The sequence below is a fragment of the Bidens hawaiensis genome, unplaced genomic scaffold, assembly GCF_021521415.1.
Source record: "Bidens hawaiensis isolate Kalapana, Puna unplaced genomic scaffold, B.hawaiensis_p1.1 tig00045234_1, whole genome shotgun sequence".
NCBI classification, from domain to species: Eukaryota; Viridiplantae; Streptophyta; class Magnoliopsida; order Asterales; family Asteraceae; genus Bidens; species Bidens hawaiensis.
In genome coordinates, this window is record NW_027498025.1 from 111,244 (window position 1) to 139,050 (window position 27,807).

Genomic DNA, 27,807 nt, shown 5'->3' on the forward strand with positions numbered 1-27,807 from the left:
TGTAGAAGTGGACACAATTTTCCTTCTCTCCTGGTAGCCCAATGCTTGATTTCAAAATCTTACGAGATAAAAGCTTAGTGATATCACAGGTTTTTTGGAATATAGGGCGGGTAGAAGGAGCAACAGTCACTGAAGAGAGAGGTGAGAGCTTAGATGAATGAAAAACGAAAAGTTTACAAAAAAATTGCATATGGAAGGTTTCTAATGCGCAACCAAGGAGTTTCGAAGCCGGGAACTAGTCACTGAACTAGAAGGCACTTTTGAATTCATTCTCAGCTCATTTTGATTGGTGTCAAATTTTGAAAAAATATGGGATCAATTGATTTCCAATAACAAATATTGCACGCGCAACGATAAAAACTATTGTGTCGTTTGACCGTGCAGTCTTTTACGTAGCTCCGCCCCTGATTGCACGGCTCCTTTGGCATAACCCTTGTAAAGCAGAGTAGACACTCTCTTACGGTTTTGTTGTTTGTACTGTAAATCTCTTGGCCAGCAGTGCACAAAACACATTCACCCGTGAGGCATGCTTGTGTTTTCTAGGACCCTCGGTGATCATAATGGGTACCGTTGCCTTGATCTTAGTAGAAGATTGGAAGGCTTACATGGACTTTGGTGCCCCTGCTGCTCTCACGGACTTTGCACAGCTCCTTTGGCATAACCAAAATCCTCTCACCAGTAATCTCCACAAGAACACACACCATTTTTAAAATGATGAAACCGATTGGCATCTCTGACAACTATCACTCGGTTTTCAAGTCTTGATATCAGTTTTATTGCAGCATGACAGTTCACACACGCACGCAGATTCTTAATTATCCTAAGCGTGGTTCCAGCAGGAGTACACAGAAGCCCATAAACAATCGCCAAGCGTTCGCTATGATTACAAATACTCTCTTCCTTATCTTCATAACTCAAATCATGCAAAGCCGACTCAGTATCTGCAACAAGTCCCGCCTCTTTCAACCTCGCATCCAACCTCTTGTGTTCCTTAAATATTTCATCAGACCTCGGGTGTGACATATCTCCCATACGAAACACATGAAGCTTTCCATTAATTTCAATCATGCTACACCCCATGTCTTTAACTAACCCTCGTTCCTTCATTAAAACCCTGACCCTAGTGACACCACTCCACATATTCACTGAGGCGTAAAGATTTGACAGCTGTACATAATGCCCCGTGTTGTATGGGTCTAACGAGAATAGATATTGTGCAGAATATTCTCCTAGTTCCACGTGGCGATGTATCCTACTTGCACTCAAAAGTGCTCCCCATATTGACACACCAGGTTTTATCGGCATGTGTTTTACAAAATCATAAGCGCGGTCCAAACGCCCTGCTCGACCGAGAAGGTCAACCACACATGCGTAATGTTGATGGCGTGGCTCGATATTATAGTCCTTCATACTGTTGAATATTCTCCAACCTTGTTCTACTAGTCCAGCATGATTGCAAGCTGTAAGAAGCCCGATAAAAGTGACATCATTCGGGCCCACACGAGCCTGCTTCATTAATTCAAAAAGGTTAATAGCTTCATCTGCTTTACCATGTAAACCGTATCCTACAATCATGGAACTCCAAACAACAATATCTTTGGTTTTCGTTTGGTCAAACACTTTGCGGGCTAAGTCAACGCTTCCACATTTTGCATACATGTCAATAAGTGCACCGGTGACGAAAACATCGTTTTTAAACTCACTTTTGTTAATATAATCACCCATTTTTCTTGCTTCTTCGAGTGATCCCAATTGGGCACACGCCAAGATTGTAGAACAGACTGTAATCGAATCCGGCCTCAACTTTTTCGACAACATTTTTTTAAAAAGTATTATAGCTTCTTCACAGCAACCATTTTTAGCAAAACCAGAAATCATGGTGTTCCACATGATCACATTACGCGTTTCCATTTCATCAAATAGCAGCTTTGCAATCGTTACACGCCCACATTTTGCATACAACGTAATGAGGGCAATTCGTAAGTCAGGTTCAGACTCAAGTCCCGTCTTGATCACGCACGAGTGAACAGATTCGCCTTGTCCCAAATCATCTATGTCAGCATACGCGCTCACAACACTAACCAAAGTAATCCAATCGGGTCGCATATTACCAAAACTCCTCATTTCTTTATATATTCTTAAAGCCTCAACCGGCCGGTTATTTTGAGCATAGGCTGAAATCATACTCGTCCACGACACAACCGTCCTATCGCCCAACCCGTTAAACACAGTTCTAGCACGATCAGTTTCACCACATCTAGCATAAACCGCAACCATCCCGGTCTGCACAAACCCGTCTGACTCAAACCCGTGTCTAAAAATCTGCCCGTGCACCGCCCGACCAACTTCAAACGCAGCCGCTCCTCCACAGGCCTTAAGAACATGCGGCATTGTGAAGCAATCCGGCCCGACACCCGAGTTCTGCATTCGGGTGTACAATGCAATAGCTTCATTAAACATGTTTTGCTTCGAGTACCCGCGAATAATAGCGTTCCATAAAAACACATATGGGTCAGGAAATTCATCGAACACCTTGCGTGCATGATTAATTTCCCCTAAATTTGAACCCACGTGGATGAATTTGGTGATAATGAACCCGTTTGATTGAAACCCGGATGTGATTATTTGGGAATGAATTTGATTTAGGTGACTTCTGCTGGTTGATTTGTCGAGAAGTGACGTGTAGAAAGCTTCGGGATTGAAGGTGGGATGGCGGGTAATAATAATATTATTATTATGGTCGTGATCCTTTGATTGTTGGAGATCAAAAGTTGGAATCTTTATGGGTTTAGAGATTCGAGTAAAGATCTTCAATGGTTTGGAACTTGCAAGACTTCGAGACATAGTATTAGTGTCACAACTCACAATCGTGTCATTGTCATCTACATGTGCACAAAAAACTTGAACCCGGAACCATACCCAACAAAAAAATCCGGAGCTGGATGTTTACTACCCGAACCCGACTTCGCTCGTAGCGTATGGATAGGATATGCATTTCAGCATCAAAACCCATACACGGAATCGGACCTGATCTGTACCCGGTAATACCAGATAACCAGAATCGGGTTTTCCAATACCCGAAACCATGTTTTTCAAACACCCGAAAAATACATGAAAAGCCCAATCTATAGCCGACCAAAACTCGGTGCATAGGGTATGGTTTTTAGAGACAATACCCAGATCCGACCCGACCCGGCCAGAATATAGCCAATACCCGGTCATACCCGAACCCGGTTCCATACCTGGAACCAGGTATTAGAAAAACAAGACTCGTGCACCTCTATTGCCACCAGATGAGGATTTAACTGACACACTCTTTTAACACTGCATCGTGGTTTAAAGACACATTAGCATGTTTGTGACTTAGCACAACCATTTCCTTGCTAAAGCCTCATGGCCTCACCTTTTTCTCTTTTACCACTTTGTTCACACGTTACCAAATCTCCCTTTACAGCCCAGGCCTTCATGCCCTAGTGTGGCGTGCGTGGTGTTAAGGCCATGTCACATCACCTTTTACCGTCCTTTTGAAACCCCATAGCAAGTTGTCTAACGATTAAAATGTACTAGTGTAAAAAAATTGAAGTATAATACAGGAATAATTTAAGCACCATTAAAAACGTAATCAACATTCTTTATATTATTATTATCTCTATGAAATAAAATCTACCTGTAAAATGATCATAAGTATTATTATTTAGAAAAATTAATAAATTTACAGTTGCCTTTATTAAATGTAACTAATGTACTAATTTAGTTCATGAAATAGAACTTATTTTCCGGTTACAATGAAATTCATTGGTAACAAAAATTATCAGCAAATAGGAAAGCATTATTTGATTATTAATCAAACAAAAAAGGGGTTGCCCCCATTTTTTCCCCCTCATTGCTCGCGGCTTCAACATTAAAATGACATGGCCATTTGAACAAGTTACTAAAAACGACCGTACAATTTAATAGTCTTATGGTGTTTTTGATCTTCTTCTATACCCTACGCACAAGACAGTAAAATGACTATTGTGTTTTCTTTCCAAAACCGATGAAAATGGCTTGCAACACTTATGCCAAAGGGTATAGTTCATCAAAGGGTTCTACGTGGACATTTCCTCATTCGCTTGAGGCTTTAGACCCCCCCCCCCCCTCTTCATTTCACTTGTGACGGGAGCCCACTGAGCACCGTCATGCGGCTTATTCTCTTTTATTTGTGACCGTTGTGAACCAACGGCTCTTTTCCAAATTTAAAAAAAATATATTTATTTATATATGTAAAGTAAACCATTCTCAAATCATTTTAAACAAACCCATTTTAACAAAATCAACATCATTTCCACCCTAAATTTTAACATGAATTTTTCTTCGTTTGACGATACGAATTTTTTTCTTCATGCAATGGAGTTTATGGCTGATATAATATTTGGTGGCGAGCAAACATCGAGTCGGCTCAAAAGAAAAGCTGGCTGAATCGAGATCGTAAAGGTGCGCATGACCGTTTGGTAGCCGATTAGTTTGCCAAAGATGCAAATTTTACAAGCGAGGATTTTAGGAGGCGTTTCCGAATGAGTAAATGACTGTTTCTAAGAATAGTCGACAATCTATTGACAACGGATTCGTGGTTTGAGTTACGTCCGGATGTGAGAGGGAGAAGAGGTTTTACACCTCTACAAAAGTGCACTGATCCGGCATGGTCCATGATGCATTGGACTAGTATCTTCAGATGTCCCAAAGAACGGTACGCGAAAGTGTTTATAATCTACCAAAAATATTATTAAGTTATATAACAAGAAATATTTACCTAGCCCTACTTGGAGTGATATTCAATAATTATATGAATGACATGAAACAAAGCATGGATTTTCTGGAATGCTTAGTAGCATTGATATGCATTGGAAGTGGGCAAACTGTCCCAATGCTTGGTGTGGTCAGTGCATGTGAGGTGATCATGCACACCCAATTATATGTTTACAAGCAGTCGCTTCACAAAATTTTTTAATTTAGCATGCCTTCTGTGGTTTTGGTGGTACAAATAATGATTTAACGGTCCTCCATCAATTGGGGTTTTACAATAATATCCTAGAATGTATGATGTTAGAGTCAAGTTTTCAAGTTTCAATAATCGAATATAAGCACGACTATTATGAAGGGATATAACCGTCGTGGTCCATGTTTCTAAAATCCTTCACGTGCTCACAAGATGAAAACGAAAGGAATTTAACAGGGCTTAAAAGACAGCAAAAAGATATTGTAAGATGTTTTAGTGTCATTAAAGAAAGTGGCATGTAGTGGCACAAGCAATGACGCCAAAAAAATTAGAGGATGATGTATGCATTATTTATTTTGCATGACATGATTTTTGAAGATGAGGGACGTGTGATTTGCGAGTACAACAATGATGAAGACAACGTCAAATATCAACCCGTTGATGAAACACAAAGAGAGTATAACCGATTGGCTTTGGAAAATGCAGATACACATGACGCGCTACGTTAGACTTGGTCGAACACTACCGCCTTTTTCCGACAACGAAGACAAGTTATTTTTTTTATTTTTAGTTTATTACATTATATTATTTCTAATGTATTAGTTTACTTATTAATGTTTAAATAATATGTGTGTGTATATATATATATATCAGTTGGTCTTACATAGACAAGGTTCTTGATGCTATGAACTTCCCGAGCAAATGGAGAATGTGGGTAAACGGAATTCTCCACTCGGCCCGTGCTTCTGTTCTTGTCAATAGGTCCCCCACGTGGGAATTTCAATGTCACAGGGGTATACGACAGGGTGACCCATTGTCGCCTTTTCTCTTTATTATTGTCATGGAGTATTTCTCTTATCTACTCGGTCATGCGGTTACTGCCAATCTACTCCAACCGATCGTGATCCCAAATGATGGACCGGGCCTTTCTCATTTGTTATTCGCAGATGATGCTGTGTTATTGGGTACTTGGTCGGAAACGAACTTGCTGAACCTGGCAAGGATCCTGCGATGCTTTTATCTTGTCTCCGGGCTCTGAATTAACCTTAACAAAAGTGAAATTGTGGGGATTAATGTTCCAGCGGGTGAGGTGGAAAATATGGCAAATAGATTAAACTATAGAATTGGAAACTTCCCATGCTCATATATTGGCCTTCGGGTGGGAGAAAACATGAACCTAATAAACAGCTGGAATTCGGTGGTGGAAATCTTTGAAAAACGATTGTCAAGGTGGAAAGCCTCTAACCTATCGATGGGAGGTAGATTAATATTAATAAAATCAGTTCTTGATGCGATTCCTAATTACTTCTTTTCCCTTTATAAAGCCCCGATTCAAGTCATCGAAAGGTTGGAACAAATCCGACGGAGTTTCTTATGGGGGAGCTCTTCAGAAAAGCGAAAAATCCATTGGGTTAATTGGGAACTAGTGATAAAAGATAAAAAAAATAGGGAGGCCTTGGTCTCGGTTCGTTACGAGACACAAACCTAAGTTTACTTGCTAAGTGGTGGTGGCGCTTCAAAACGGAACCAGAAAAATTGTGGTGACGAGTGGTTACCGGGATCCACTTTAACACGCGGGGTGTTAACCCTATCCCCTCCAAATCAATACTAACTAAGGTTTGGAACAACATCTCGAAAATAGATGAACTTTTCTTGGCTAAAGGTGTATTGTTAAATGAACAAATAAAGGGTAATGTGGGTGATGGATCTAAAATTCTTTTCTGGATTGACAACTGGGTAAGAGACAAACCTCTTTGTAAGCTGTTCCCATTGCTATTTAAGTTGGCGCGTAACAAACGCTGCACAATTCAGGAGATAACAGTTGAGGGATCATCAGTGGCTGGATGGAACTGGAACTGGTTGGTCGAACCATCAACTCCGGCTGAAATACAGGAGTTATGGGACTGTTTGGAGGTGTTACCGGGTCGGGTTTTAGAAGAAAAACCTGATAGGTGGACATGGAAACCTGAAGGTGATGACCGATTCACAACCAGCTCTTGTCGGAAATTATGTGCAACAAACTTAAATGTCCGGCTGCCGTTTGTAATGGAATGGAATCGGTGGATCCCAATGAAGGTTAACCTCTTTGGGTGGAAAGCGGATATGTGTCGGATTGCCACCTCGGATGAACTCTTTAAAAGAAACGTGGTTGACGAAATAAAGTAGCATTGGTAATTTGGCAGTTCATAAGTAGTTGGTGCAAGATTCCTCCGTGTATGCATTTGGGTTCCGTGATCTACTCACTACTCATCTTCATCTTGGGATTCCGGAAAATAAACGAAAGGCCATTCAATCAATTATTCTTACAGCAAGTTGGTGCATTTGGAAGGCAAGAAACATGGCGATCTTCGATAATAAAAGGGTATCGGTCAACCACCTCAAAGAAGACATAAAAAGATATAGCTTCCTTTGGGTAAAAAATAGAGGAAAACTTGTGGGTTTGGATTGGGAAAAATGGTGTTCGTTTTCGTTCTGAGAATAGTATTGTACCAGGTGTGGTTTCTTTGGTGTTTGGTTGCCTCTAGTCTAGCTTCTTGCTAGGCTAGTTTTGAAGTTTCAATAAATTTAGCTGTTCAAAAAAAAATATAATTGCCTACCATAAAATCCTACGTGTCGCTCTCACATCGCTCCCCACCCCATTTAGAGCCACCAGATTGTTTGATTTACAAATGGAGATCTCTCATTGATTTAACCCGGTTTTTACCTTTTTAGTTTTTTTGCGGGTCTCCAAAACGCATTCGGATCCAATATGTTAAACCCATTTGCTAATTTACATCTTCATGCTCCCTGATCGTAAACCCTAGCCTCCTTCGGCCATCATTGTTTCTCCTCCCTCCTGTTCAGAACCGTCAGATTCTACCAGCAAAAACCCTAATCACTTAGAGATAATGTATTCATGTTACTGTCCTTTGATAATTCTTTTTTTCTCATCAATTCAATTTCTAAAACCTAACCGGTTTTCCTCTTTTAATATGAACCCATATGTAACATTTCGGGCTTTCATTTTATTCGGTTATCTTGTTTTATCCGTGTTTGAACGTTATTCGGATCCTAATTTCTATTAAGAACTTTGCATTTATGAACTATTAAGTTTCTTTATATTCACATTGAGTCCTTCATGTTTACTCATTGTTTAGTTACTAATTATATCATAAAATATTCATAAAATGACCATTTAACAAACTAGAGGGATCAAATCTGCCATTTATGAAATCTGGACAGCAAGGACGCCGGAGCGCCGCGCGGTGGTGATCCACATGCTGGCCGCGCAGCGCCGTGGAGGAACTAGACAGGTGCTACACTTTTTTGTTCGTAATATCTTGTTTCCAAACTCGTTTTGGCATAAAATCGGTTATTTTAAGCATGAATCGCGAGAAGTAAGAACCAAGTAAATGTATTATAGTGAAGATACAAGTCCTAATTCGTTATTTACTGCCCAAGAATAAATCTTTGTGATTATATTCCTTGATTCTTTCATTAAAACATATTTACTTGCTTAACGGGCCAAAAAGACTAAAATTAGTTCGGTTTATGTTTTTATATATAAACAAACCTTAAACCCTGCCACAAATCTTTACACAAACCCTAACCATTATCCTCTCAGCCGTCACCCTCTCTGCCTCTCTCAAATCTCTTCAGTTTTGGGTGTTTTGTTGAAGAACCGTTCATTAAACGGTTGACTTTGCAAGACTAAGGACCTTTGACTCGTTATAACTCGTTGTTCGTTCACATTCCGGGTAAGTTGTAAACTGAGTTTTTTTCATAAACATTCTCTAGTCAATAACCTTCAATCAATTTCTGAGATTGAAGGGTATTGACTGGTCAATTGCTTTAAAACACGATAAAGGGTAAAACAGTCAATAACTTTGACTTCTCGTTTTGTCATACTTCTGGTCGGATTCAATGTTCGGTCTAGAAGACTTTTCTTCTCGTAATTAAATTTTAAGGGTTCTGACCAAAACCCGACTCCCAAATCAAAGTTCGGATTCTGGTCAGACTCGACTCATTTAAACGTTAAAATTGACGTAACTTGAGTTCTACTCATCCGTTTGGATTGATTCCAGCGGCGTTAGGTTCCTTTTTACTTATACTTTCATACTGCTAAGTTTCAGGTTCTGTTGATTATCTTCGTTTGACGCGTTAATCGGAAGACTCTTATTTATTCTTAATATTTTAATCAACTCGCTTATTTTAAGGTGAGTTTTGTCATCCCCCTATTTTCACATATTTTCAAACGTTTTGGGGGCGTATAAGTACTTATAGTATTTCATATTATGCATATCTCAATCATTAGCAAACGTTATATTGTGTGTGAATTGCTAGACATAAATGCTAATTGATTACTTGTTTAATTTGCGCATTTGGAGAGGTCCACCATATTCTCATTATAGTATGATCATACGACCGTCTAGTTTTAACCGGCGCTCGATTCTCTTGGCAATGGTTCGCTTGACACTTTATTTGCTCATTGGTTTGGTTTATTTACCACTTTATTCACGTTTTGCTATCTTTTCATATTATATATTATTGCAAAATTAATGACTTGCTCACTCAACATATTTGTTGACAAAACCTATTGTGTTTTCTACGTATATGCATGTTATCATTTGAATTGAAGAATTGAAGTCATGGATTGCTAGATTGAGACCCTAGGCATAATCAAGAACAATTTCATTAAGTTATTTGGATTATTTATTGTTATGGATTTTGAAGAGGTAGGTCCCAGCAGAGCCCAGTTGGACCCGCAAGACTCACCTTGAAGAGAGACGTCTGCGCAGAAACCAACTGGATCCGTAGGACCCACCATGCTCAGAGACGTGACGTCCTTACGCGCAGTACGCAAGCTGTTCCCGCAGGAAATGCCTCCCAATGGTGTACTCCGCCTGTTCCCGCAGCTGCGGATACAAGCCATCAGGGAAGGCCACCCGCGCAGCAAGGCTACACGCACAAGGCACTTAGCTCTCAATAATTCAGTTGTCACCTGACGGAATGAGCAAAGCTGGGAGCAATCCCGCACAAAGGCGGGAGGGGGAATACTCCCGCCCAAATAAGCCAGTCCGTACGATACGGGAAGATCTTCTGTACTGTACCTGACGAGGTATAGGCAAAAGATCTGACCAAAGATACGACAGCTCATTGACAACAGCATGGCGAGCAGCATGCTCTTGTACTGTATGTCACTATTAGCCGCTGCCTACTCACCAACTCCTGTCATACCACGTGCATAGCCGGCAGTTGGTGGAAAAGGAATAGTACACAGCAGGCCTGGTCACTGTCAGCCGCTGCCTACCCACCAACTACCAGCATGGCACGTGCGTAGGCTACAGTTGGTAGAACAGGAATACTATTCAGCCGGCTATACCTTCTTGGAAACCTACCTTCGGCTATAAATACCCCAAATGGTATGATCATCTTATCATCATATACTATCTCGTATTACATATTATACCTGATATCTGCTCTAGCAATCTCTCAATATACATTTATATTCAAGAGCAATCTAGTATGATTCTCACGCCGGAGGGTGGTCACAAGGAGGAACCCCCCCTTCTCAGTGACGAGCTCACGGTGTCTGTTTTGCAGGTTATCAGAAGAACCATCTTTGCCGGGTCTAACCCCTCGTGGGAAACATCTATTTAACCCCCAGGTTATCCGTAATCTGCCCGGGGTCCGATTAGTGTTTCTTCATTGGCGCCATCCGTGCATAAAAGCTAGGACTTCATTTCTTTTCAGTTTTTTCAAACTTCTGGAAAGATGGTTAAAGAAACTCCGGTAACCACAACCCCACCTACTGGGAGGGATACCGGCGACTACACAGTTTTTACGAACACTACCCCGGTTACCCAAGCCGGGGCAAGTGCAGTAAATTTTACGAACACTACCCCAGTTACCCAAGCTGGGGCAAGTGCAGTAAACAACCATCCCCTGGGATTCAATAATACCCAGGCGGAAAGACAACAGACGAGACTCCCCCGCCAAACACTTGAACAAGTTAAAGCGTGGGCGGAGGCACGTCAGAAGGAATTCCAAGCTGAGTTGGACGAACGCTTGCGTTCCGTCCAACAGGCTGACGAATTCGGAGAATACTGGGACAATGATTCGGAGGAATCCGATAGTGACGCAAACCCTCGTCATAGGGCAAAAGGGAAGCGTAAGGAAACGGACTCCCAACCGAGAAGGCATTTTGGAGAAACCTTCAAACCAAAAAACGCGGGTGGAAACCCACGTGACTTCTCCAAAACATTCAGACCAACTGTGGCAAATGCGGGAACGTCCAAATTTGCAAGGGACATTGCGGAAGCAATCGCCCCGAAAAGTGCCAAACAGATGTCCAACATCGGCACTTACGATGGTATATCTGATCCAGACGATCATTTGAACAGGTTCATAGCGGGGGCAACCATCAGTAGTTGGACGGAACCTACGTGGTGTTACATGTTCCAAATGACGCTTGTTGGGGCAGCTAGAGCGTGGTTCGATCGTCTACCGGTCCACCACATCTACGATTGGGAAGACTTCCAGCAGAAGTTTAGCCAACACTTCAGCCAACAAAGAAAGTATACCGAAGAGCAATGGACAATCCTCAAATGCATTCGAGAGGAAGATGAATCTTTGCCAGACTTCATCACTCGCTTCAACTCAAAGAAGCTCAGTCTGGGTAATATCAGCGAAGATCTTGTTCGCGCTGCTTTCATCCAGGGCGCGAACGACCCAGAGCTCATCCGCACCTTAACGGGTAAAGATGGCATGCCATCCACATGGGATGCCATCATGACAGCAGCTAAACGCTTTGCGGAAACGGAGAAGCAACTGGGTAGAGATCTCCCCCAGAGCACAAACCTCTACACCCAGAAAACAAGAGAAGACAACGTCCTTACCGCCCGATTAAACAAAAAGCGGAAGCTAGGCATTTGGCAGTCAAGGGTAAACTTTGACACCTCATCCGGCTTGCAACATCGGTTAGGCGGAAGAGATAACGTACAGTCAAACCAGAACTCCAGATGGACGCCGCTCACCAAAAGCGTCACCGAGATATTCGCCACTGAGGAGCTCCCATGGCCAAAGGCTCCAATAATCCGACATCGTCACAATGCTGATCGGAGCAAATACTGTGACTTTCACAGGACAAAAGGCCACAACACTGAAGAATGCACAGACGTAAAGGACATGGTCGAAGCATTTGTCAGAGATGGGACGCTCGCGCACCTCGTGGCGCAATGAACGCTGAGCAGGCTGATGCGTGTAGAACCCCAGTTGGGGAAAACACGAATAAAATTACAGCTTCAATGTTGGAGATTACATACTGCGTAAACAACGAGATCCCGAACCAGGTGCATATCGGCTCGATGGCACTCCCATCCCAACAACATGGAAGGGAGCTCAATTACACAGTTTGCATGTAGATCAATTCCAAATTTGTAAAGAAAAGGCCCAGAGCCACTTCTAATGGAAATGATTCTCCTTAGAACATCGACGCTGATTTTACTTTTATACTTTTATGAACTTTCAACACTGATGCCGGTTTTCACCGCATACATAAGTGTGAAAGTCGTTGCGTGGGGAAGGCGGCAAAACCCGCATAAACCCAAAAAACTGCAACCTTCACGCAGGTCAGTTAAAGGTAAAGTTTAGTCATCCCACTAAATGAAAGTGCCGGTCTATCCGCATGAATCATGATAAGAGGAAACTGAACACTAATCTATTAACAACCGCGCGTCGAACGGTTAATTTATTCCAACACTGATGCCGGTTTTCACCGCATACATAAGTGTGAAAGTCGTTGCGTGGGGAAGGCGGCAAAACCCGCATAAACCCAAAAAACTGCAACCTTCACGCAGGTCAGTTAAAGGTAAAGTTCAGTCATCCCACTAAATGAAAGTGCCGGTCTATCCGCATGAATCATGATAAGAGGAAACTGAACACTAACCTATTGACAACCGCGCGTCGAACGGTTAACTTATTCAAAATACTTTAGAGAAATTAACAGAAGGATGAGGAAAACCTCCACGCAGGTCAGATGTAGGTAAAGTTTAGCCATCCTACTAAGTGCAAGTGACGGTCCTACCCGCACAATCACGAAAGAGGAAGCAAAACTTCAACCTATTATCTACCACGTTCAAAGGTTAACTTATCCTAAACACTTAGAAATTTCAAAAAAGATGAGGAAAACCTCCACGCAGGTCAGATGTAGGTAAAGTTTAGCCATCCTACTAAGTGCAAGTGACGGTCCTACCCGCACAATCACGAAAGAGGAAGCAAAACTTCAACCTATTATCTACCACGTTCAAAGGTTAACTTATTCTAAACACTTGGAAAATTGCTAATTTAAACTAAAGTTTGCAAGCCATATAACGTTTATAAAGCAAGGAATCCAGTGAAAATAGCGGTCTTACCCGCACAAAGATTTATATTTCATATTCATTACAAGAATGGCCGGGTAACTACCCGCCTACAAGAATATAAATCTATACAAGCTAAATCTATCCTAGCAGTGGGAAGGGATCTTCAGGATCAAGCTTCAGGGCCACTTCCACTTGGACCAGCACCATCAGTAGAGCGTGGCGGTTCAAGGAAAGCTTTAAGGATAGCTAACCCATCATCAGCAGCAGCAACTTCGTTCACCTTCTCCACCACCGGATGCGGGAAGGCGGCATACTGATTCACTGCTTGGTCGTAAACAGCTTCAGTATCCACATCAAATAAAGGGAAGTTGGAAGGCGGGATGCCTTTCTCAACGAACCCTAGACCAAGCAGGAAGCCGGCCTTTTCCCCATCCTCATGAGAAGCGTTGAGGGCTGCGCTCATAGCATCGTCATAAGACGTATCCGCGAAGACCCGATGCACAACCTACAAGAGAATACAAGTATCAAAACCTTTTCTATTTACAAAGAAAAGCGTGAAGACATGAAGCTAAACATACCTGAGACAACGCTTCTCGAAGAAGCCATTCCTTGGCAACCAGAGCCTCCTGGAGGGCAGCTTGAGCTTCGTTACGGGCGCGTTCGGCTTCACTTTTGTTGAGGTTGGCAAGCAACACTTCTTTAGCCGCAGCCTCTTCGACGCCTGCTGGAGAGCCTCTAATTTGGCTTTAAGCTCCTCATTCTCCATGCGTAGAGGCTCAGCAACAGCTTCAGCCTTGGTGGCCCTTTCAGTTGCGTTCCTAGCAGTTTCCTTAGCCAGCCGAAGCTGTTCATTAACAGCTTGGGCAGCCTTGGAACGGGCCTCGAGAAGGGCCTGAACCTCAACTTCAAGGGCCTTGAACGCCTTCTCCTTTTCGGCGGCCGCGGCGGAGAGCCTCCTATTCTCCTCCCGGACAGCCCGCGCCTGAGCTACTTCTTGAATGCGAGCTGCTTTTAACTTGTCGTTTTCACGACAAAGCAGCTCGACGCGCGGCTGCATCCGGGCCAGGAGAACCCGAAGCTCATTGGTTAGCCTACCCTCCTGGTAGCTAGCCATGGCTTCCCCCAACGCACCACTGGGAGCTGCGTGACGAGCCCACTCCACGCACTCCACAGGTGTGCGAAGGGTTGTTCCTCGGCGGATGTTCCATCGTGGAACATACACTTCATTGGAATCCGACACTGCAAAAAACAAAACGCAGTTAGGAAAAGATGATAATAATAAAAAAATATATATATATAGGCCAAAAGAACCCTACGCACCTGTAGGGTCAATAACAGGCCGATAGCCGCCAAACCCATCACCTGAACCCAAGGGAAATCCGTCCAAGAGGTCAGGTAGATGGGAAGGAGGCAGAGGTTGGCGAGAAGCCCCATGCATACCTGAAGGATCGGCCGTCGTTGCCGATGACGGAGGAGGCATGGTGAAGGCCGCCGCGGTCGCCGATGCGGAATCCGCAGCAAAAGTAACCGCCGGCTCAGTGAAAGATGCGGTAAAAATGGCACTGACAGCCGGCAGTGATGTCATCACAGCTGGAACAGTTGGCTCAATAGAATGAGCAACTGAACCAGCGGAAGCAGGCGCAGCCGCCTGGGTCGTCGCCTCAGGTAGGCTGACCAAGCCTACCGTCATGGGCGGGGGGTACTCCTCCCCGCTCCACCCTGGAATGCGTCAACATCCACGCCTGCACAAAGAAAAGTATTAATGATGGAAAGCTATGAAGTTAAAAATAAAGTTTGTACTTACGGGTTTTCTTGAGCCTAAAAGTGCGGACAGGCGGGGATGAACCCGATGGAGCCGGCCTCTTCACGCCGCTCACCGTTGTCATCCTGGGCTCTCCGGAGGTGACAGTCGTCGCAGCCTCCGGAGCGGTGCTCTTATCACCACCGGGGTTCCCCGCCACCTCCTCGCTCTCGGCCTCTGAGTCAGACCGAGGCACCGGATCGGCAGTGGAGGCCACCTTCTCCTTCCCCTTCCCGCCGGCAGCCTTCTTCTTCCGCACCAACGGAGGACCATCTGTGGATTCCTCATCAGAACATAAGATTAGAGGAATGCCAGCAGAGGTTTCAGCATTGAGGGGTCGTGGGTTGAATAACGCCTTACCTGGCCGCCTGGCGCTCAGGATCTCGTGGCCTAGCGGGTAGACCTCCACGAACCGATCCGCCGTTTGTTCTAGGATGGGCAACTCGTTCTCGTCTAGAGCGCGAGTACCCATTCGAGCGGGACTGTCAGCCTCCCGCGGATACAGGAGCGACTGCAAGTCGTTCCCCTCTGAAATAAACAGGAAAGAAGTTAGAAGAGATTCTAAATCAACAAAAAGAAACAGAGCATACCGTAAGGAACAGAGTTCAAACCGTATTCGAGGACGATCGGGATCTTTTGCGCATCCGCATCCTTCCATACCCGGCTCATCCCGAGCATCACCATCCCGGACTCCGCAAACCGGTAAACCAGAGATTGGACTCGGGAAATCTTTGAAAACCATTCCGCCTCCTGGTAGTTGGAGGCGTGAAGGCTGGGGAGAGCTTGCCCATTCTTAAATTTCATGGCAAGGGGGATGGCGCGAGCGGAGATGTAGAAAAACTCCCGCTTCCACGAACGAAGACTGCGCTCGGTTGCGCAAATCTTCAAACCCTTGATCCGGGTTATCAGGGTATACCACCCCTGGATGCACCTCCAAGTGTAGAAGGTCATCAGGCAGTCGACGAAGGGCTCAATGCCCAGAATCCGGCACACCCACTCGAAGTGGCAAATCTTCGCGATCGCCATCGGATGCACCTCGGTCAGGTGCACACCGTGCCTCTCCAGGACACGGTACACAAACTTTGTCAATGGGAACCTAAGATTCCCATAAACAAAAAATGCAGCATATACCCCGATCTTGCCTCTGGGGGCATCATACACCGTCTGATGGGGTTCAGGAAACTCAGGCTCGAGAGACTCGAGCATGAACTTCCTGACGATGTACTGATATAGATCGACAGGCAGAGCACACTGGCACTCGCCAGCAGTACTCTTGTCATCGGCGTGCACCCCAACCTCCTGGGCTGTACCCTCAAGATCGTAAGCAGAAGACATCTTGCAGATGAAAGAAGAAAACGATTTCAAGAGAATGCTCGACTGAAAAGGAGAGTATTCGCCGGAAATCGTTTTGAAGATGAAGAGAAAAGTGAAAGTGTGGATTACAAAGAACCCTCTCCCCCTTTATATACTAATCGCAATTAATGCGATGAATTTAATGCTGAAGAGAGAGAAATCGAAGGTGCAATGAAACTATGACACGTGGCAAAAAGCAAGCTGGCAACAGCTGTTGAAAGGACGCGTGCCATTAATTTCGCGGCCACGCGCCCGAAATATCGCGCCCACGCGCCTGAAAAAGCGTCTGGAATGACCAGGTACTGTCACGTTGCCATAACTTCCTGCACGTCCTGACACAGTCAGAAGAAACCGTCGCAGGACGTTTCAGAGGTTTGGACTGTTCTTATCCTTTCACCAACTCTTCGAATTTCAAAAAAATTCAAAAAGATTCAAAAATAAGCGGGAGAATACCCCTTACCTTGGCAACCAAGTAACTATAAGACGGGTGCGGGAACAGTGTCAAGGCAAAACCCTTCACATACTTAGCACCCGCAGGGAATTGACGCCAGGAATACCTTGGAAGTAAAGTAACCGTAAGACGAGCGCGGGTACAGTGTTAAGGCAAAACCCTTCACATACCTAGCGCTCCGCAGTGAATTGAAACCAAGAAGGATCTTCTGGGCAATGCTTGCGGAAACGGAAATAACATCCCCACATAGCGGGAACGTCGAGAACTACATTGTTTGAAGCTCCAGGATGGAATTGGTGGTTTTAACATAATTGATCACTATGTTCAAAACTACCAAAACCTCATGGAGAATCCACACAAGTGGGACTCAACGCTCCTGACTTGCGAGGAGGTTACAGACCTACCCGCATCATACCCAAAGATCAAGCAGGAAAGTCGGGAATTTCTGCAAGTGACAAGGACTTCCGCGGGAAGAATCCCCATGGAAAACCTTAAAACTAAACTCTTTTCAAAACCCTTTGCTTAAGTCCAAAAGTTCACCTCACTTTATTAAACATTTATGAGAAGAACATTGGACTGGGGGGACTTGAAGAGGTAGGTCCCAGCAGAGCCCAGTTGGACCCGCAAGACTCACCTTGAAGAGAGACGTCTGCGCAGAAACCAACTGGATCCGCAGGACCCACCATGCTCAGAGACGTGACGTCCTTACGCGCAGTACGCAAGCTGTTCCCGCAGGAAATGCCTCCCAATGGTGTACTCCGCCTGTTCCCGCAGCTGCGGATACAAGCCATCAGGGAAGGCCACCCGCGCAGCAAGGCTACACGCACAAGGCACTTAGCTCTCAATAATTCAGTTGTCACCTGACGGAATGAGCAAAGCTGGGAGCAATCCCGCACAAAGGCGGGAGGGGGAATACTCCCGCCCAAATAAGCCAGTCCGTATGATACGGGAAGATCTTCTGTACTGTACCTGACGAGGTATAGGCAAAAGATCTGACCAAAGATACGACAGCTCATTGACAACAGTATGGCGAGCAGCATGCTCTTGTACTGTATGTCACTATTAGCCGCTGCCTACTCACCAACTCCTGTCATACCACGTGCATAGCCGGCAGTTGGTGGAAAAGGAATAGTACACAGCAGGCCTGGTCACTGTCAGCCGCTGCCTACCCACCAACTACCAGCATGGCACGTGCGTAGGCTACAGTTGGTAGAACAGGAATACTATTCAGCCGGCTATACCTTCTTGGAAACCTACCTTCGGCTATAAATACCCCAAATGGTATGATCATCTTATCATCATATACTATCTCGTATTACATATTATACCTGATATCTGCTCTAGCAATCTCTCAATATACATTTATATTCAAGAGCAATCTAGTATGATTCTCACGCCGGAGGGTGGTCACAAGGAGGAACCCCCCCCCCCCCTTCTCAGTGACGAGCTCACGGTGTCTGTTTTGCAGGTTATCAGAAGAACCATCTTTGCCGGGTCTAACCCCTCGTGGGAAACATCTATTTAACCCCTAGGTTATCCGTAATCTGCCCGGGGTCCGATTAGTGTTTCTTCAGATTTTGTTGCTATAATTGAATGCTTGCTATTTTTGGATATTGTTTAGTTATTTATGAAATGAATTAATTATTAGATATTGTCACAATTATTGCATGATAGTTACCTCGAGCTATGAGCAATCATGCTCACGCCCCGGCATTTCCACCTTAGGTTGGGGTGTGATACCATAATGTTGGTAACCCAACTTTCATGTTTTTATTGCACGATGTCTGCTTTTGTGTTGTTCTACAGTAACCAGATCCTTCAGAAGTCTAAATCATTATATAAAACCTAGGAGTCTATTGTGACAGGTACGTTTTCGATTATATTTTTATTCGTTAGTATCTTATATTTGATATTTTTGCCTACGTATAAGATTTGTATTGAAGGAAGATGCTTACATTTATAAATTGATTTCAAAGTTCATTCTCAAACAACTGGAGTATATTCATACTGCCTGAAAAGGTATAATCTATTAGTAGTATAGAGTATACTGGTAGCTTATATGTTAAAGGTATCTTTATTCTAAAAATTAAAAATTGGTTTGGTTGTTGGTGTTTTGTGGATGATTATATGATCAAGTTAAGCCTACAAATTACTATGCTATTGTTTTTAGTCTCCACTCTCCAGTATTATATTCTTTGTGATTGTGCATTTTAGGATTCTTGCTTTGCAAATCTTTTCTTGGTGGATTTTTTGATATATATCTGATCCTATCATTAGTTTAAAAATGATTGGATTTGTTTAGTGAGGTTTTGATGGGTGTAGCAGGTAGTTTGTAAGTTGAGGAGAAATTAATCAAATAAGTTGGGTTTGTTTTGGTGGATTTTGTGATATTGAAAGTGGGCATCACTGTTCTTGGAATTTTATATTTGAATACCGTAATTAGATTAAAAAAAGATTGGATTTGTTGTGGGGTTTTGATGTTTAAATTGGGTGAAACATGACTTTTGTGAGTTAAAGATTAAAGAAATAGGGTTTTTTTTTTCTTTTTTTTTTTGCTGTATTGTGTGATATATGAAGTGGTGGTCAGTGTTCTTGGATTTCTATATTTGAATTATGTAATTAGTTTTAAAAAGATTGGATTTTTGTGGAGTTGTGATGTTTAAAGAAAGTATACCATGCTTTTTGTGAGTTGAGACTAAAATTGGTCTTTTCACTTAATTTTATGATGTATAAAGGAGCGTCACTGCTATTAAATTTTATGTTGAATCCTTTAATTACTTCTAAAAAGATTAGATTTTTCTGTTGGGTTTTATGTTTGAAGAGGGTTTAACATGTTTTTTATGAGTTCGGATTAAATTAATCGAAGGATTTTGGTTCATTTTGTTGTTTTGTGTGATATATGAAGGGGGTATCACTATTCTTAAATTTTTATATTTGAATCCGCTGATTAGTTATTGGATTTTTTTTTGTGCGGTTTTGATACTTAAAGTGGGTCTTGGTTTGATTGTTACAGATGAATATATGGGACGATAGAAAAGCAGCATGGCCTAGAGCAAACTTTTCATTCTGCCACTCTAGCGTTTGACTTTTCCTCCAAGTTCTTGAAGAACTGTATCAACGTGAAGAAAGTTTTTAGTGTGCGGATGGAAACCGAATCAAACACTTTTCCAAGCTTTATATATGGTGATGATATTGTACCTCTTTTCGTCTTTCGGATCTTTCTTGACTTTTCAAAACTACTGAGGTCGGTCCCGCCTACAAGAACGAGATGGTCAACAAGAGAATACATGCTGGTTTAATGTCTCATTTGTTTTTGCAGGTTATATATTTATACATAAAGATATCTGCTTTGAACCACATGTCAATGATGATTATGAGTTTGATCCACAATGATACTGATGTTTACACAAAGTAGTTATATGTTTAGACACCAGGATCTAATGTTAGGTTGACAACAATGAGTATGTGCGGTACCTACTTCGGCAATCAACGTTTTTCTACGATTTCATATTTAAAATATATCGCTTTAACTGGTTTCACCAAACCATAAGAACTACGTATAAACATATATAAAAAACAAACTAAACTAATATACTCACAATAATTTAAAATATAAAAAAAATTAAAGCAACCCGCGTAAAACGCGGGCTAAAAGCTAGTATATATGTATGTGTGTGTGTGTGTGTGTGTGTGTGTGTATATATATATGAGAGATTTCAAATGAGAACCACTTTGAGTTTTAAGAACTCAACGTAACAATTTTTTTTTTTGAATTTTGTTTACACATGCGTAATATATGTAGGTTACATATACGTAAAGAAAAATGACATAATTTTTTACGCACCAAGTTAGCTTATTACATATGTGTAACGGACATTTAAATTTGTGTAAAAACTGTACATATTTATTCTTTCTCCTAATCTCAACCACATAATATGATTTTAATTAAATATGTGGTCCAGAATAAAGTTCTTAAAACTCAATAATGTTCTCAAAACATCATTCCCTTAATATATACTAGATTTTATCCCCCGTATTACGGGGGTTGTTTTACATTATTCGTTTTATATTTATATATGTATATTTGGATTTTAATTTTATTTATTGTAAGAAAGTTAAAAATTAATATACTTGATGTTTGATGATGAAATGGTTTCAGAAATAAATGATATGTTATAATCCGGTTTAAAAGCTATCTGGGTTTGGTGATACCCATTACCCGTTTATTTTCTTTATTATAAAATTATAAACCTTCATTTAAAAATAAAGTAATCTGATGGCTTGTGAGAATGGTTGTTTTACATTTTTCGTTTTTTAATATTTATTTTTTGGATTTTAATTTTCTTTATTATAAGAAAGTTAATAATATGCTTAGGGTTTGATGAAGAAAGGCTTTTGTAAATAAATGATATGTTATAACCCGTTTAAAAGCTATCTAGATTTTGTGACCCATGACCCGCTTATGTTTTTTACTATAAAATTGTTTATTAATTATAAATAATATCTTTTTCTTTTTAAATTGGATATTAAATTTTAGTATATTTATATTTTGTAGGATTTTCATATCAAATAATTGGTAAGATTAATTTTTAGTTTAATGAGATGTTATCTGGTTTTTGTAAGACCCATAACCATGAATTTGGGTTAAATCAATGAGAGGCCTCCATTTAAAAATCAAGAAATCTGGTGGCTTCCATAAAAGGGGTGAGTGACCACATCACGACACATAAGATTTTTGAGTTTTCATTTATATATATTATAGATATGTGTGTGTGTGTATGTATATATATTTGGTTTGGTTTGTTTTTGGTTCTAAACTTCTAAGTTTTAATTGATAGTGATTAGGTTTAGGTTTTGATCTCAGTTAGTGTAACTTAGTTGAATTTCTAATTGCTAGATTTGTTATTATCGTTCTTGAATTTGTTTACTGTTTTGGACTTTTGGTTCAATTTTGTTCCTCTTTCAATTTTAGGTGCAAAGCTGATGAATTATATCAGTTTTCAAACCTAATGAATTGTTTCAAACTATTATTGAATATTTGTTTTGTTTATATAGTTCTATTGCCAAAACATGGAAGACGACAAGATTTAAATGTTTCATATGTCTTTTTGAATGAAATGTGTTTATTTTGGAATACTTTAAAAAGTGAAGATTTAACTTTAAACATGTATCATTTTGAATTATGTTTATTTTCACACGAATTTATGCTTATTTTGACATGAATTATGCTTGTTTTGGCACGCACGCACGCACATACACACACGCACACATACACAAAATACATATAGGGGAAAGTGAATATGGGGTTGTTAAGCATGTAACCTTACATACGAAACCATCAAAACTACGTCGTTTTGAATAAGACTTTCCAAAACAAATTAATTTTATTATTTTAAATGCTTATTTCCTTCCATTAATATTACATACCTAATTCTGAATAATCATTCTAAAGAATTATCTCTAACAACATTGATCATAAAAATCATGTTTTTTCAAAAAATGAATATCAAGTCAATTTACTCCCAAAGCAACTATATATATTTCTACACCTATGTATCGTAATTCAAAAGTTTAATTAATCATGGTTGTTACTAAGCTAATGGAACTGAATTTTTATTATTCGGCATTGTTAATTATATCGTTGTGCTTTTAGTAAATTGATATTAAAAAAAAACATCTCAAAAACTTACCTGTGAAGATAAGAACATTTGCATTTTCATTTGACCTTTGAATTTTCATTTCCTCATGCCACAAGTAATTATTAATAACAAAAACATAATCTAAAACGATGAATTCTAGTTAAAGTAATTCATATTTTTTTAAAAAAACATAGTTTAATCTTTCATGACGGTATTAATAACGAGAACAACATATTCGAATATGAAGACATGGTTCAGAATTAGGGATGTAATATTAATGGAAGGAAACAAGTATTTAAAATAATAGAATTAATCTTTTTTGGAAAGTTTTATTCAAAACGATGTAGTTTTGATGGTTTCGCATGCAAAGTTACATGCTTAACAGCCCCATATTCACTTTCCCCATATATATATATATATATATATATATAGGATGCTACCCCTCAACTTTTCTTCAATAGTTTAATTTTTTTCTTTTTGAGTCGGTTTTTGAATTTTGCTACCCCTAAAAAAATATTACGTTACCCCTATTTGTTTAAATGCCAACTAATTTAAAAGTTTAAATCAAATAAAGCCAAAACACATTTATAGCCTAAAGCCAATAAAAACCATTAACCTTTTTTTTTTTCTTTTGTTTGAGTGGGAAACATTAAACAGAAACAAACTCAAACAGAAACAAGACTCAACAGAATCATCATTTTTTAAAAGTTCATATCAAATAAAGCCCAAACAAAGTTTATAGCCCAAATCAAATAGAAACCATTAACCTTTTTTTCCCTTTTTTTTTGAACGAGAAACATCAAGCGTAAACAGACTCAACAAAATCATCATTTTGAGATCAAAACTTTTAATACAGTTTTGGATATGAAAATTCAAGAATTTGGAAATAGATTTAATGAGGTCTCATCTAGTTTGTTAGAAAATATGTCTGGTTTAAATCTTGAGATATGTTTTCCAAGTTTGACATATCTACGATAGTGCATTTTCGAAAATGTATCCGAATGATTTTAGTAATGAAAAAAGAGGGTGTATTTCGGGTGATCTTGCGGTATTTTATCACACTTTAAAGGAAGATGATAAATTTGCAAAATTGGGTGAATGTGTGACCTTGCTCATGTAATGGTGGAAACCGAAAAAGCACATCACTTTTCCTTTGGTTTATCGAATATTGAAGTTGTATTGGTTTTTCCGGTTGCAAACGCAACCGTTGAAATATGTTTTTCTAAAATGAAGCTTATCAGCATGGGTTTGCACAAGCGAATGGGTGATGAGTATTTGAGCAATGCTTTAATTTGTGCAGTTGAGAAACATTTGATAAAGTAAAAGAACATGGTATAATGGCTCAATTTCAAGCTTTCAAAAACTGAATAGGAGAAATTTGCACCCCATGTGTTTAAATATATTTATTATCGTGTGTTTGTTTTTGTTTTGTTTACATTATATGAAATACGATAAAAAAATTTTGAACGTTACCCCTAAGATTTATGTCCAGATCCCCCCCCCCCCCTCTCTATATATATATATATATAGGGGAAGGTTCATGTGCATTTTAGTCTTAACAGCAAAAAAAAATCTAATAACAACAACAAAATACAAATAAGCAAATACTTATAACATCTCATAATAAAAAATTAACAAATACGAACAAAAAATAACAGCAAACACTTATAAAAATAAGCCTAATAATAACAACAAACTGGTTCTCACTATTTTCATGTTAAGAATAAAATGTATTTGATCCTGTTTCTATATATATATATATATATATATATATATATATATATATATATATATCCAATAATTAATTTCCATTATATTTAGCAGGTCCCAGTACTCCCCTAATACTCTCCCCTCCAACGGATCGGCCATCTAGGAACCGTATAGCAACTTTTGCAAACATGTGGTGCAGTAGTTTTTAAAACAAAAAGAAAACTAGATATACTAATTAAGATTTAGATACCCGTTAATGTTAGTCCCATTTTGTTTTAGTCTTTTGTATTGTAATTATATGTTTTGGGCTTTAGTTGTTAGTGTTGAATGTATAGGCCCAAGGGAAATAATGTTGTAAAGCCCATTGGGCATTTGATGTGACTTACTTCTCATGCATGCTTCCCTATAAATAGGTAGCATGCCATGAGAGTTGGTGTGGTTGTTCATTTTATAAAAAGAAACCTTTTTGCCAAAACTCTCACTCTCTCGGTTTTTCTCTCTTTCTCTCAAACCACCCGAACATAAAGTTCAAGATATGAGACCTCTTAGGTTGCTTAGTGTGATTTCCGCTAGCACTAAGTTAGGTTGATCCAAGAACGTTGTTAGATCCACCCGCCACGGGACCTACAATTGGTATCAGAGCTTCGGCTCACTAGTTGAGGGTTTTTGGATCACAACCTTAGGTTTTGATCTTGAGAAGAAGAAAACAAGTGTTCTTGACTAGAAGACTCACAAAATAAGAAAATTACAAAAAGATTCGGCCAAAAACTTCATAAAAATGTCTTAGAAAGTGTTCTTGGTGAAAGTATCAAGTGTACAAGTTCTAGATCTGAAAAGTTTTAGGTTTAAAAGTGTTAAAATTTTGGTGTTACGGGTTGTTGAAAAGTGTTAAAATTAACAAGTTAAGATTTTCGCTTCTCATGACATCAAAATCAGTGTACCAACTTTTGACCTAGTACTGACAAGTTAGGTAAACAGATCCCAAGAAAGATTGCTTCTATAAAGCTGAACTTTTTCGCATATGAAAGTTTTTCGCTTTGCCTGAAATTTTTTCGCTTCGCTTGGATCTCTTTTTCGCTTCGCATGGAGTTTCGCTTCGCTTCATCTTTCGCTTCGCTTGGAAGTTTTCTTTTTCGCTTCGCTTTACTGTTCACAACTTTTTTGCTTCGCTTTACTGTTCACAACTTTTTTGCTTCGCTTTACTGTTCACAAGTTTTTCGCTTCGCTTTTCTGTTAACTTTTTCTCTTCGCTTGAAACATCTTTTTTGCTTCGCTTGAAAGCTGTTTCGAGCAAAAAAGTTGACTGTCTTAAAATTTAAGTTTTTTTTAAGGTTTGTTAAGTGTTTGAGACTACTGAAATCATGACGAGCACTGATTCTGAGCTGTTAAAGGGATATTTGTTATTAGAAAACCAAGTGGGAACCCCTTAGAAGCCTCCTAATTTTATGACCTTAGATGACACCTTTGCCGACTTCAAATGGAGGTTCATGAACTACATCTCATTGACTGAAACTGACCTAATGAGATGTTTTGAACAAGGTCCTCATATTCCTGTGACTCACACTGATGCTGGGGAACAACTTAAGACTGTTGACAACTATGATCAAGCAGACAGAGACTTATTAGCACAAGACAAAAAAGCCTATCTCATTTTAACTATTTGTCTTTCAAATGAGATCACTGAAACTCTTCGTGAACACACAAGTGCCAAGGGTTTGTGGGAAGCACTTGTTGAGAAGATTGAAAGCAAAGTTGAAATTAGGGAAAACAAGAAGGCTCTATTGAAGGAAGAATTCAATATGTTCAACCATCGTCAAGGTGAAGCTGTGTTGGATTTGGTAAAGAGATTTGAGAAGCTGATGGTTAGAGTCAGAGCTTCCAGTGTCAACATCACCAAATCTGAGGTCAATCACAAGTTGATGAATTCGTTACCCTACAGTTGGAGTACAAACACAATCACAATCACAATCAAGAGAACAACCAATCTGAATGCCATAACAAACAGTGATTTGATTTCTACTATCAAATCATTTGAAATGGATGAACAAATGAGAATGAATAATCATCTGAGTTCTCAGAATCAAGTTTGGGTGAGTACTGCATCGTCAATGCCAACTGCCTTCATAAGCAAGACTCAACAGAATGTGTATCCTGTGACCACTCCTAAGTACTCCCCAAGTGTGCCTCCACAATCAACAGCATTCATCTCAAAACCAATCAGTTCCATCCAGTACAAGTTCGTTTCAAAAGGCAGTCGACAGTGCGGTTGCACAAGCTTTGAAGGCTCATGGAATCTCTTCATCAAAGCCTCAAACAAGCAAAAGCTCAAGCTACTATGAAGCTATTCCCATGTTGAATGACTCAAACATAACATTGGTTCAAGCTTTCTTGTCATGTCATGAAGAGTTGGTGCAAGGAAATCTGCTGCCCGGCACAGTTTAAGATAGGTGATTTAAAAGACATTAATCAAAAGGATCTCGAGAAGATGGACATCAAGTACCAGATGGCCATGGCTGTGCAAAGAGCCACGAACTTCATGAAGATGTATGGGAAAGACAGCTTCAAAGATTCTGATCGGAAGAGAATTGGTTTTGACAAGGACAAGCTTCGATGCTACAACTGTGTTGAAATGGGTCACTTTGCTAGGGAGTGCACAAATCCTCCTAAACCAGCAAACGATATTAGAGTAACTGAGGTGACCGATGAGGAAAACAACAAGTCAGCAGGAAAGAAGCATGAAGTGCACAAGCCAGACAGCTCGGCTGCAAGAATAGGAGGTCATCCACACAAGGGCAATCAAAGTTCAACCTCAAGAGCCCTTGTCTCCCAATCGGAGGTCCAGACTGTGGATTAGGATGATCAATTCCAGGAGCTGAACAAACCACTCAATCAAGCATGCATGGCTTTCACAAATGAAGCTTCTTCATCTTCAGCTACTAGTTCTGGTGCATCACCCCTCGACAAGGTAAGCCAAAATCTTTGCACTGAAGCTTGCGTAAATAAGGTTACATATTATAGATATCTTCAAGACGAAGTTTTGAAAGAGAATGCAAAACTTCATCAATTGAATGCTGAATATGTTAAGGCTGACAAGATCTATGTTGAAAAGATTAAGACTCATCACGATGATGTTGCAAATCTTAAACTTAAAATTTTTCAAAAAGAGCATAATGTTATTTATTATAATAACATAATTAATGATTTAAAAGATGAAATTGAAAAGTTAAAACTTGAAGTTTCTAATAAAAGGGAAAAAGAAAAACAAGTTGAAAGATTTGAAGCATCATCGGAGCAATTAGATGATCTTATTGGAGCCCAGAGAAGTACTAAAGTTAAAGCGGGGCTAGGATATGATTATTTAGTGGTACCACCACCAATGAATGATAACTACACTAGCTTGCCCCACTTTAGCTATAATACTTCTCCTGAGAAAGAAATGTCATACGACGTTGGTAGAATACTAAAACCTGTGACATTTGTCCTGCAGTGTCACAAACTGCTGCTCCAATTCAATCATTTGATAAATCTAACTTCGA

At 40.3% G+C, this 27,807-nt stretch overlaps 1 pseudogene; it reads right to left on the reverse strand.

The window, feature by feature from the left end:
• Positions 1–672: 672 nt before the first annotated feature.
• On the reverse strand, positions 673–2,844 carry LOC143595475 (pentatricopeptide repeat-containing protein At3g12770 pseudogene; annotated as a pseudogene).
• Between the last annotated feature and the right edge of the window lie 24,963 nt (positions 2,845–27,807).